Genomic DNA, 12,936 nt, shown 5'->3' with positions numbered 1-12,936 from the left:
CATATCTTTTTAAAATTTAACACTTTTTATAATATTCAGTGGATGAAAGTTTACGTAAGATAATTTCAAAATAGAGATGCTGAAGGCAACATTTAAATTTTCATAACTGCATGCATGCATAATTTGTGTGCACAGTTACTGTGATTGTGTATTCAGTTGTGGTAATTACACTGGCAAGTGACTAGGAAGATATCTAATTTTTTCATTTCCACGCATAATTACTGTGATACATGTGCAACCAAGACAGATGCTGGTGCATTTGGATCAATGTCACTGTTATGCTGTAGCTACCAAAATGCAATAGTTTCTCTGCATAAATAATTTGTGACCCAAAAGCCAAGAAAAATTCTTTATTATCTAGGATAATTTTTGTGAGTGGTATGGCTTGTTGATTTATTTACAAATAAAATCCCAAACATAAAAAATAAATCCATTCCCCTATCCTTCCTAGCAACATCTGAAGACTGCAGGATTGCATAGGTTTAATTAAGGGCTTAACTGAGCCTAAAGAACCTTCATTTGTGATGCTGTTGTGAGAGATGGAGAGAAACCAGCTTGACTGTCAGAATCCAGGATGAGCTTGTGGAGTTATGTAGGGGAGTGGGGGGGGAAGTGAGAGGAGACAAATCTTTTACTTACAGTCTGAGGAAATTGGAAATTGAAATCACTGAGAATCAATGAATGTGGAATCAAACAACCCTTTTCTCCCCCCTACAGTCACTTTAGGATAGAGCAGCACTTTAAGGCCACGTCTAAACTCACACTTACTTATGTTGGCAAAACTTACGTCACTCAGGAACCCCCCGAGTGACATAAGTTTTGTGAGCATAAGTTCTCTTGTATACAGCACTGTTTCACTGTTCATTTAGGTAGTTTTATTGTATTGAACGGAGAGAGCTCGTATCGAGCAGCTACATGAACGATCTTACAGCGGAGCAGCTGCATCAGTACAGCTGTGCTGCTGTAAGTTTGCTAGTGTAGACATGGCCTAAGATGAGAACCCCATTATCTCCATTGTGCCTTTTGTATGCCTTGAAGGTGTTAACTTCTCAATAACTAGTCTTGATTTCAGTGTACATCCTGGCCAACCCCAGCATTCTTCACTTCCAGGATACTAATATGTCTTGTAGAGCTGGAACCACTTCCACAGGACATTCATTTTCTGGGCCTAAAAGACTCAAAACTTCTTTTTAAAAAATAAAAAGCATTCATCTTGCTGTACTTTACCATCCAGGATGTGGCTTCTGAGGAATGGGAACCAGCATAAAGTAAATTTTCAGTGCCTACTTCATATCATGAAAATACCTGGCTTTGCCTGAGAATCTAGATTCTGGTTGTCCAGTGTTATGGGGTAGATGCCAAGTTGTTTCTGTGTTCTTGTTTCAAGTTCTCATAGATGTGGTCCCATGTTTAACAGAGGCCAGAATGTGTCTTATAGGGCTTATGGTTTTGCAGAGGTGGTCTTGACTACAACCCACTCTATACTGGTTTCCAGAGCCCTATACATAGACTTTGGAAGTGTTTCTACCTAAATATCCATTTCTTTTGACATCTCTCTCTACAGATGTTATCTCTGTGAGCGTCAGAACCATTTAACTTGCCACTCTTTGCCAGCATCAGGTGGCTTCTCACCAGGAATGTAGAGGTAGATGCAACGACGAAATTGGCAGAACCTCCCCAGAGTTTGATTCTGGGACGGAAAGAGTTGGGTGGATGAAGACATAATAGAATATGGAGGTCCCATGAAGACCCTTTCTTCACCATCCTCACTCCATATTATGGTTGTTTTGTTTCTATTATGTTTGTCAGAGAAAGGAGTTTTCTCTTCTTCTTTGTGCTAGCAGCATCTTCTATCCAGAGACATCTTATATTTCCAGTTTCCTTTGTTCTGATTTCATCATAGTGGATCCTTCAATTCTTGGGTCATTTTGCAGTTGGCTTGCACCCTGTCCTGTGGGTTCATGTCTACCTTTAGCCATCCTCTTTCAAAGGATGGCTAAAGGTAGACTTTTTAATTTTTTTTTCCCATGGAAGATGTCCTTTCCTTCTCTTAGTCTATCAAGAAGTAAACTATATTTAGTGCTTCTCTCTCTCCAATTATTGTGGGTCTGCACTTCTTCTCCAGCACCCACATCTGGTTTGCATCACCACTTTACCTGCCTCTTAGACTTGGGCATCTTTCATTTCTTAGAAGGTGTACCTTCAGTATTGTTATGTTATAGCATTAAGGTATATTTACACTGCACACCTCTGGCAGTGACATGTAGGGTATGCTGCAGCAAAAAACAAGCTGTGTTCACACTACAGTGGGTAGCTAAATATGGCTCTGAAAGGCTCTGGCCAGGGGGATGCAGTGGGGAGCTGAGGGAGCCTTTCCGCACTGATGAGTCTTTCACTGTGGCAGGGAAAGACTCTGGCAACTTCCCACTTTCTCTGCCAAGGGGGAGATGCCTGAGCCTTTCCCCACTGTCTCCCTGCTGTTGGAGTCTTTCCCTGCTGCTGGAGTCTTTTGCCACTACTTTTGCACTGCATGAAAAGACTCTGGCAGTGGGGAGGCACCAGGACATTACATTGATAAAAATAGCACTATAGATGTGGGAGGAACTGCTTGGGCATGTAGAGAGAGAGTTTTGGCATGTCTTTATATGCCTAAACAGTACCTCACTATCTAGAATGTTGTTTATACCCATTCTAGGGCGGGGAGCATGCAGTGTATGTACTCTACACACTGCCATCAGGATTGTGCTGTGTAGACATACCCTTAGGCAGTTCTTCTGGACTGCAATCTTAGGAACTTCTCTATTCCAGTACACAGCCGTACTGAACTAACATATATGAACAGGGCAGCATGGAAAATACAGCACCATGTTCTGTCCTTCTCCTTCCCCAGTCTTTGTACCTTAGCAGTGCCTCCGTCTCTGTCTGCCTCAGAAAAGTGTACCTCTAGCAAGGATGAGTGAGTGGAGCCTTCACTTTCCTGGGGTCTCCAACAATTTATTAGTGTGCTTCCAGCAAGATAATCATGCTAAACAAGTCCTGGCAAGAGCTGCAATCTCAGTTTTGAGGGATATATTCATTTGTTTGAGATTGAGGCAAGCAACTGTAATAGTGTTCCCCTCTTCTCCTCTTGACTCAGAACTTTTGAGAAAAATAAGACATGTCAGAAATCATGCTACTGCCTCCTTTGTTGCTCTTTATCTTTGAGCACAGGAGCATTACCAAGTTCTCATCCTTGATAAATGCCCTTCAACTGGAGCATCTGTTCCTAAGACAAGTCAGTTTTCCCAGCTCGTGTCACCTAGACTTGACATCCTAGAAGTTGAATGAAGATGGTATTTCACTATAGGATTCTCAGAGGATGTAGCTTGGGGTGTTTCCTCCTGGAGAAGGAATAAGAACATAAGAATGGCCATACTGGGTCAGATCAAAGATCCGTCTAGCCCAGTATCCTGTCTTCCGACAGTGGCCAATGCAAGATGCCTCAGAGGGAATGAACAGAACAGGTAATCATCAAGTGATCCATCCCCTGTCACCCATTCCCAGCTTCTGGCAAACAGAGGCTAGGAACAACATCCCTGCCCATCCTGGCTAATAGCCTTTGATGGCCCTATCCTCCATGAATTTATCTAGTTCTTTTTTGAATCCTGTTATAGTCTTGGCCATCACAACATCCTCTGACAAGGAGTTCCAGGTTGAAAAAATACTTCCTTTTGTTTGTTTTAACTGCTTCCTATTAATTTCATTTGTTGACCACTAGTTCTTGTGTTATGCAAAGGAGTAAATAACACTTCCTTATTTACTTTCTCCACAACAGTTATAATTTTATAGACCTCTGTCATATCCCTCCCCCGTTAGTTGTCTCTTTTCAAAGCGGAAAAGTCCAGTCTTATTAATCTCTTCTCATATGACAGCTGTTCCATACCTCTAATAATTTTGTAGCCCTTTTCTGAACCTTTTCCAATTCCAGTATATCTTTTTTGAGATGGGGTGACCACAACTACATGCAGTATTCAAGATTTGGGTGTACCATGGATTTATATAGTGTTAATATATTTTCTGTCTTATTATCTATCCCTTTCTTAATGATACCCAACATTCTGTTTGCTTTTTTGACTGCTGCTGCACATTGACTGGATGTTTTCAGAGAACTAGCCACAATAACTCCAAATACTCTTTCTTGAGTGGCAACAGCCAATTTAGACCGCATCATTTTATTTGTAGAGTGGAGATTGTTTTCCGATGTGCATTACTTTGCATTTATCAACATTGAATTTCATGTGCCATTTTATTGCCCAGTCACCCAGTTTTGTGAGATCCTTTTGTAGCTCTTTGCAGTCTGCTTGGGACTTAAGTATCTTAAGTAATTTTGTATCATCTGAATATTTTGCCACCTCACTGTTTACCCCCTTTCCCAGATCATTTATGAATATGTTGAACAGGACTAGTTCCAGTACAGACCCCTGGGGGACTCCACTATTTACCTCTCTCCATTCTGAAAACCTACCCTTTGTTTCCTATCTTTTAACCAGTTACAGATCCATGAGAGGACCTTCCCTCTTATCCCATGACAGCTTACTTTGCTTAAGAGCCTTTGGTGAGGGACCTTGTCCAAGGCTTTCTGAAAATCTAAGAACACTATATTCATTGGATCCCCCTTGTTCACATGCTTGTTGACCCCCTTAAAGAATTCCAGTAGATTGGTGAGGCATGATTTCCTTTTACAAAAACCATATTGATTCTTCCCCAACAAATTATGTTCATCTATGTGTCTGACAATTTTTTGTTCTTTACTATAGTTTCAACAAGTTTGCCCGGTACAGAAATCAAGCTTACTGTTCTGTAATTGCAAGGCTCACCTCTGGAGCCCTTTTTAAAAATTGGAGTCAGATTAGCTATCCTCCAGTCATTTGGTACAGAAGCTGATTTAAATGATAGGTTACAAACTACAGTTAGTTCTGCAATTTCACATTTGAGTTCCTTCAGAACTCTTGAGTGAATACCATCAGGTCCTGGTGACTTATTACAGTTTAGTTTATCAATTTGTTCCAAAACCTCCTCTAATGACACTCCAATCTATGACAGTTTCTCAGATTTGTCACCTAAAAAGAATGGCACAGATTTGGTAATCTCCCTCACATCCTTAGCCATGAAGACTGATGCAAAGAATTCATTTAGTTTCTCCACAATGGCTTTATTGTCCTTGAGGAATTGGACTTAAATTTGTACACTCAGATTGGGACATCTGTCTGTCTATTTTAAGGTTTTCTATAGTGACTATCAGCATAGTAGCTGACAATTCCTTCACCTGCTAGGTATTAGAGAGAGGGATGAATGTACAATTATGCTCCCTTAAGTCCTCTACTTTCTATGTGGAGGCTTCAAGTTTAATTTACTGCAGTTGCTGCAATATGCAGACCATTCAGGTAGAGGACATTGGTTCCCATCTCAATGTGAAGAGACTGCTTCCTCCTGAAACTGCCAAAGTACTGTTAGCCCTCAGACATTTGTCATTAGTTTTTCAAATGTCTGTAGGTGCCCCTTTTGAAACTGTGAGAAGCATTTCTGAAATTGCTTTCCCTCAAGGAGGCACTTCTAGTTGCTATTGAATCTCTCTCCTGCAAGAATGAGTGATTTGAATGACTTGATTATCTCCCTAATTTCCCTTTGTGTCCAACTGTTTTTCTCCCTGAGTGGGTGATCATGTTAAATATTACACAAATTCTTAAAAATATTTTGAGCTGTAATAAAGACAAGGCCACCTGCTATTGCCCAGAAGGAGCAAGAATGTTGTTCTTGTATGACCAAGCTATGAAATCTCATCATGCCAGAAGTGTCACCACTCTTGGGTAATGATAATAATTTGGGCTTGGAGGTTTTAAATACCTGCTTCTACTATTAACAAGGCAGCCACTTAGTTTCACCCACCACTACCAGATGGTCCAGTCTTTTGCTGCAGACTCTTGCATTTGGCTACTGTACAGATAAGTTCTGGGATACAGTTGCTGTCTGTAAGGGCTTTTGCAAGGTAAAATGGGAGAATTGGGATGTACTATATGACAAGGCAGGATTGCTTACAGGTAATCCTGTTTGTCAGAGTTCTCTCTTCTCATGTCCTCTATCTCTCCCGCCTGCTCACTTGGGGTGTTGCCAATTATTTTCTTTCAGCTCTTGCTATTTTCCTGTTTAAGGATCCACAGGACTAGAATCTAGGTCAGTGAAGCCTGGGGCAACTGATGTTCCCACATCACCCCAAGGAGGTCATGCAGAGCCACATCCAAGGACTACTGTGGCAATTAGGTGCTGCAGGAAGTACTGCCCAAAAGGGCCAGAGCAGCAGCACCCTGTGGTGCTCTGATTGGGCCACTCTTACTTTTTAACCTCGAAGGGTGCCCCAGAAAGTTTTCTGGGCAACCACACAGACTTCTGGCTCACTGCAGCTTCAGACTTTGCCTTGTGTCACCTCATTTCTCTCTCCGATCTTTGGTCTCCAACCCCAGCCTGACTTCTACCCTGACTCTTGCCTTCTGATTTCAGCTCTCACAACTGCTCTGACCACTGCCTTGTAGCCACCTCTGGACTCCATGACACCAGTCCTGCCGTACTGTCTACACCTTAGTATCTTACATCGTTTTAGATATTTTTTTCTCACTGGACAGAATAGAGTTTATATATTGTCTTTGATTGACAGACCTTTTGCCTCCTGCTTCCCAATAGGTGAAGCCATGGTACTGTCTGTAAGAGCTGTTGCTAAGTTGGAGAAGAGAAGAGAGGATATGACAGACAGGTTTGCTGGTGAACAATCTTCCCTTATTTCAGCTCTAACTTCTTTTAACAAGGTAGTCGGATGCCATGTTGGGGGGTGGGGTGGAGTGCAAAACCCAGAAAGTAAAGAGAGATTACAAACTTTGGAATTTGTTCCATATTCTAAAAAATTGCTTTGTTCCACAGCATTCAGTTAAAAACACATGTTATGGAAATGTTAAATTTTACATAGCTCTACAGGCATTAAGCTGAATATATTCCAAATTTTAAATTTCCGTTTTTAAAAAACTTTAACAGCACATTGGACTTCTGGTTTAATTTCTTATCATCTTATTCCACAGTGTTATAGGATTGATCAATTCAAGTTGTGATAAAATAATGATCAAAAATTCCTTGCCGCAGGAGAGAATTTAAATAATTATTGTTCTAGCATATTGACGTCTTTTAAATACTTTGGATGGAAATAAATAGAAACCCTAGGATAGTGAGTGTCTTTTAGAAATAGTTTGTATTTTAAAGATTGAAAATACAATTTAAAATATAGCACTATAGTGCATGTATAATACACATTTTTGATTTTTCATTTTATTCCTTTTGAATTTATTTTTAAATCATCTGAAAAGCTCATTGCATAACATTTTGACACATAATGTTTGCTATTTACTATTGTTACATTTTAGAATTTTAACTGGGTTTCTTTGGGTAACAGATTACTGAAATTAAGATGTCCTGTGAATTATGCTTCTTGCTGATTAATACTAAAATGAAAACAATCAGTTTTATCCCAGTCAGACTGACTATATTGATTAAGTGATGTTCTTTATTAAAGTAGAGTCCACGTGGCCTGAACAAAGTTCCATTAGTAGCAAGGATGTGACTTCTTTAGATTTTACTGGGTTTTAGCTAGCTAAACCTCTCTGTTGATGGATCCTCCACAGTCATCCTGTACTCTACCAGGTTTGGAGATAATTGTGTTTCTCACTTTGGGAGAGGAGAGAGTGAAATGGAGGGAATGCCTTACCTTCTGCAATCATGGAATGTCATAGACATTCTCCAGTGTACCTGTCCTCCTTCTGTAATGTGGGATCTGATACCACCCAACATTATGGCTATGTGGAATAATCCCTTGAACCCTGATGTGTTCCAAAGATCTCCTGGTGGGTGTAACACTGACAATGGTGTTTCCTTGGCTGACTGGATATATGAGAGCCATACAGTATAAAATACAAGCTAGTTGAGTAGTTTTAATTAACCAGCAAAGAGTTCTGTGGCACCTTATAGACTAACAGATGTATTGGAGCATGAGGTCTCATGGGTGAATATCTACTTTGTCAGATGCCCACGAAAGCTCATGCTCCAATATGTCTGTTAGTCTATAAGGTGCCACAGGACTCTTTGCTGCTTTTACAGATCCAGACTAACATGGTTTCCCCTCTGATACTTTAATTAACCAGTTACCACACCATATTTCTCATGGTTCTTATATGTATGTTGCCTAGCTAAATTACACACTTGAATTATTATAAATTTATACTTTCCATTAGCTGAAATAGAATTTTAAAATAATAGATGGGATAGGGAGGTGCACTGAGACTGGATGAGGAGCCTAGGCAGAGCAGTTGAGAATGGGAGTCAGTGGGGATTGCGAATATGGGTGGAGGATGATTGGAAGCAGTGCTGCGGTGGGAGAGAGAGATTTGATGAAGAGCTGGCAGGAAGGGAGATAAGACTGTCAGGACAAGGAGCTAGAGGGCACACACAGGGAACTGGCAATGTCTGGGCAAGGAGACTGGGGAATTGATAAGAATCATGAATAGTGGAAACTGGGCCTGCCTAGGTTAAGCAAATGGGACTAAGATGAAGAGCGGGGGTTAGGGTAGAGACAGGATAGGGACAGGTTGGAGGGGATGGAGCAGAAGGAGTCACACTTAGGGGGAAGATGCACAAGAATCTGTGCCTACTAGAGAACACTCCCCTGCAGAGCCCGGGATGGAACTGAAGATGGTTCTTCAAGTGATTGCACATGTCCATTCCACTTCAGAGGGGTGTGGGGGGGGGGTGCAGTGCAGTGCACTAATCAGAGATTTTTCCCTCAGTGTTACCTGACTTTGTGGTGCATGTGCCCTCTGCTGCTTTGCGCTGCTCCATGATGGTATAAAGGGTGGAGCCATCTTAGACATCCTCAATTCCTTCTTGCCACCTGTGGTTGGTAGTTGGAGTATGTTGGCTTGCTTCCAGGGCTGGCCTTAGGGAAAATAGCATCTTGGGCAAACTTGTATTTTGGTGGCCCTGATCCCTGTGGGCTCCCCAGGCTTCCTAACCCCTAAACTATGTTCCCTTTGTCTGTCTGTCCCTGGGCCCCCCTCCTGTGTCCCAACCCCTGCACCCCTCTGCTCTGCTCCCTGGGGAAACTGACCTGGAGCACAGAGCAGCTGGCATTGCTGCTCGCTCCCCCCTTGAATGCTGCTCCTTCGCTCTCTCCTGGGAGGTTTGTGAGGGAGAGAGCAAGGAGTGACATCAGGGCTCCCTGCATCAATGTCACTTTCTTCACCTGGGCTTCATAAGGTGAGAGCAGGAGAGCAGCAGCTCTACCAAAGGGGGGAAAAAACATAGTAGGAGACATCTACCTCTTCAGTTTTCATCTGTGGCAGGTTCCTGGAGGCAGTCTAGAAATTCCAAGCAGTATTTTTGACTACCTTGTCGAGGATAGAGTACCAGATCCACTCTTGCAAGTTTCTCCATTTTTCTTTTCTGACTGGCTGTCATGTTATAATTCTCCACTCTGAACCTTAGCGTCCAAAAGATGGGATACCAGCATGAATTCCTCTAAGCTCAATTACCAGCTTAGTACTTGTAGCGCTGCCACCAACCAGGAATTCCAGTGCCTGGTACACTCTGGTCCCCCAAAACCTTTCCCGGGGACCCCCAAGACCCAGTCCCTCTGGATCTTAACACAAGGAAAGTAAACCCTTTCCCTCACCGTTGCCTCTCCCAGGCTTCCCCTCCCTGGGTTACCCTGGAAGATTACTGTGATTCAAACTCCTTGAATCTTAAAACAGAGAGGAAAATTCACCTTCCCCCCTCCTTCTCTTTCCCCCTCCCAGACTCTCCCCCTTCCCTCCTTTCTCCCCACCAATTCCCTGGTGAATCCAGACCCAGTCCCCTGGGGTCTCACCAGAATAAAAAAACAATCAGGTTCTTAAACAAGAAAAGCTTTTAATTAAAGAAAGAAAAAACTAAAGAAAGTAAAAATTGTCTTTGTAAATTTAAAATGGAATAGGTACAGGGTCTTTCAGCTATAGACACTGGGAATACCCTCCCAGCCTAAGTATACAAGTACAAATTAAAATCCTTCCAGCCAAATACACATTTGAACTCCTTCCAGCCAAATACACATTTGCAAATAAAGAAAACAAACATAAGCCTAACTCGCCTTATCTACCTAGTACTCACTATTTTGAACTTATAAGAGCCTGTATCGGAGAGATTGGAGAGAAACCTGGTTGTACGTTTGGTCCCTCTGAGCCCCCGGAGAGAACAACCACCAAAATCTAACAGCACACACAAAAACTTCCCTCTCTCAAGATTTGAAAGTGTCCTGTCCCCTGATTGGTCCTCTGGTCAGGTGACAGCCAGGTTCACTGATCTTGTTAACCCTTTACAGGCAAAAGAGATATAAAGTACTTCTGTTCTATTAACCCCTACTATCTGTTTATGACAGTGGCTATCCCACTTCCTATCTTCTTGGTCCCATGTTACCACAGATTGATGTGTTCTAAGTATTGCTGGAGCAGGGATACATCTTGCACTTTATTTCCGTCCTTCCCTTCCACTCTCTAACCCATTCCTCTTAAGAGACCACTCTCACAAGGCTATTCTCCTCCAGGAGATCCAGTCTTCCATTTGTAAAAGCGCCAAAGAGTTCTGTGGGAACTTATAGACTAACAAATATATTGGAGCATGAGCTTTCGTGGGTGAATACCCACTTCATTGGATACATTGACCCACGAAAGCTCATGCTCCAATACGTTTGTTAGTCTATAAGGTGCCACAGAACTCTTCGCTGCTTTTACAGATCCAGACTAACACGGCTACCCCTCTGATACTAGTCTTCCATTTGGGAGCTATAGAGAAGGATCCCTTGTGTAGACAACGGACTCACCCCTGCTGCACCTCCTACTGGTGACTTCTGGGAATTGGCTCCATTTCCAGCCTCCAGAGTGCCCTCTGCAGGCCGGTGATCCGCCTGTCCTCTGGCCCCCGTGTCTGTCCCGGACCCAGTGCCCTTGTACCTGGAGTGCTGACCCCGGCAGTAACCCCTTTCTCTCAGAGTCTCCCCCTTCCTGGGGAACCCCCACCCACTATCCCCACCTCACCTCAGTGTATGGCTACTGCCAGTCATTGTTTAGCTCCCATGCTCTGGGGCAGACTACAGTATCAGCCTACTCATCGCTGGCAAGGCTGGGTTTAGACCTGTTGTCGTGGCCTACCCCTGGGCTGCCCTCTGCGACCCCCAGTACCTGTTGCCTTCTGCTAGGCTGTAGCCTGGGGCTTTCCAGGCTGGAGCTCCTCTGCCTTTCCCCAGCCCTGCTCCACTCAGGTACCCTGTCTCTAGCTCCTTGCAGCCAGGCCTATCTCCCTCTACAGCCAGAGGGAGACTGACTGGGCACAGCCTCTTATAGGGGCCAGCTGGCCTTGATTGGAGCATGGCCACAGCTGACCCTTCTTTCCCCAATCAGCCCAGGCTTCTTGCCCCAGCCACAGCCCTCTCCTGGGCTATTTTAAGCCCTTCAAGGCAGGAGCAGGGGACCAACCTGCTTACAACCCTCTTCTCTGAAGGAAAGGTTTCTATTCCCATTACTTCTTGATTCCAAAGGCAAAAGAAGGATTCAGACCCATCTCAGGTCTGCAAAATCTGAACAAATATATGAAGAAAACAAGATTTCATATGGTCACCCTGACCTCCATTGTCCCCTCCCTGGAACCTGGCAACTGGTACGCTGCCGTCAGCTTGAAGGATGCTTATTTCCGTGTGGCTGTTAATCAAAGCCACAAGAGATTCCTAGTGTTTCTAGTCAACATGTATTTGCCGTTTACAGTTCTAGCCTTCAGCCTGTGTGTTGCTCTGCAATTATTTACAGACTGCATGGTGGTGGCTGCATTCCTAAGGAAAGCAGGGATACACATATTTCCTTGCCTGAATGACTGGCTGATATGAGATCGATCCATGCTCCAAGTAGAAGTCAGTCACACCAGAATCTGATCCTTCTTCTTTGAGTGCTTGTTTTTGTCCATTCCAGGTCAGATGTGTGTGCGCCATGTGCCCTGGTGCCAGAGATTTTTCCCCTTGTGGTATCCATACAGCTGGCTCTAGCATCCCAGGAGCCCTACACTCATGCACCGGTATAAGAGGCGCCACCAACCCCGCGCCCTTCCAATTCCTTCTTACCGCTTGTGACAGTTGCTGGTACAGTGTTCTTTTCCTTGTATTTGCGAGCTTTTTCCAGTGGTTGCTGAACTGTGTTGTTGTAAGTAGTCTTAGTTTTAGAGTGAGTGAGTTAGTGAAATATAGTAGTCCCCTGAGGGGACATCGTCCCAGAGACCAGGCATTCCCTGGTCCCCGGGGTTCAAACCATGTTCTGCCTGTAGTAAGCCCATGCTAGTGAGCAATCCCTATTTGAGCTGCCTTGGGGAGGTTCACATCAAGAACAAGTGCAAAATTTGCCGGGGTTTCAGGCCACACACCCAGAAAGACAGGGACATTTGTCTAAAGGCCTTGCACGTTGCAGCTGCACTTAGACTGGCTTTGGAACCGAACTGGTTGGACTTGGCATCAAGCATGTCGGCTTTGGTGTGCAGCACTGCTCTGGAACCATGTCCCCTTCAACACCACTCTACGTCCCCAGAACCAAGAAAGCAGCACAAGAAGCACACCAAAAAGAAGGCACTTCCAGGTGCCCAATAGAGAAAAGAGGGGCAGAGCTGATAAGTCGAGACCCATCCTGGGCCATTTGTCCTCCCCACAGAGGCATTCAACTGTGGAGCTGACTCCACCTGCAGCGCCTAGCCTGATCCAGGACCCACCCCTCACTCCTGGGAGCGGCCGGGGTACATCGCACTTGAGAGCCCCCTCCACACTGGAAGCTTTCCAAGCAGCAAGGGACCTTATGGCTT

The 12,936-nt window shown here is 43.8% G+C and overlaps 1 protein-coding gene across 5 annotated transcripts in view; it reads left to right on the top strand.

Moving 5' to 3' along the window:
- Positions 1-12,936, top strand: part of RAD54B (RAD54 homolog B) — a 118,231-nt gene that overhangs the window by 38,399 nt on the left and 66,896 nt on the right. The window lies entirely within an intron of this gene.

The sequence above is a fragment of the Gopherus flavomarginatus genome, chromosome 2, assembly GCF_025201925.1.
Source record: "Gopherus flavomarginatus isolate rGopFla2 chromosome 2, rGopFla2.mat.asm, whole genome shotgun sequence".
In the NCBI taxonomy this organism is placed as follows: Eukaryota; Metazoa; Chordata; order Testudines; family Testudinidae; genus Gopherus; species Gopherus flavomarginatus.
This window is presented reverse-complemented; position numbering and strand designations above follow the sequence as displayed.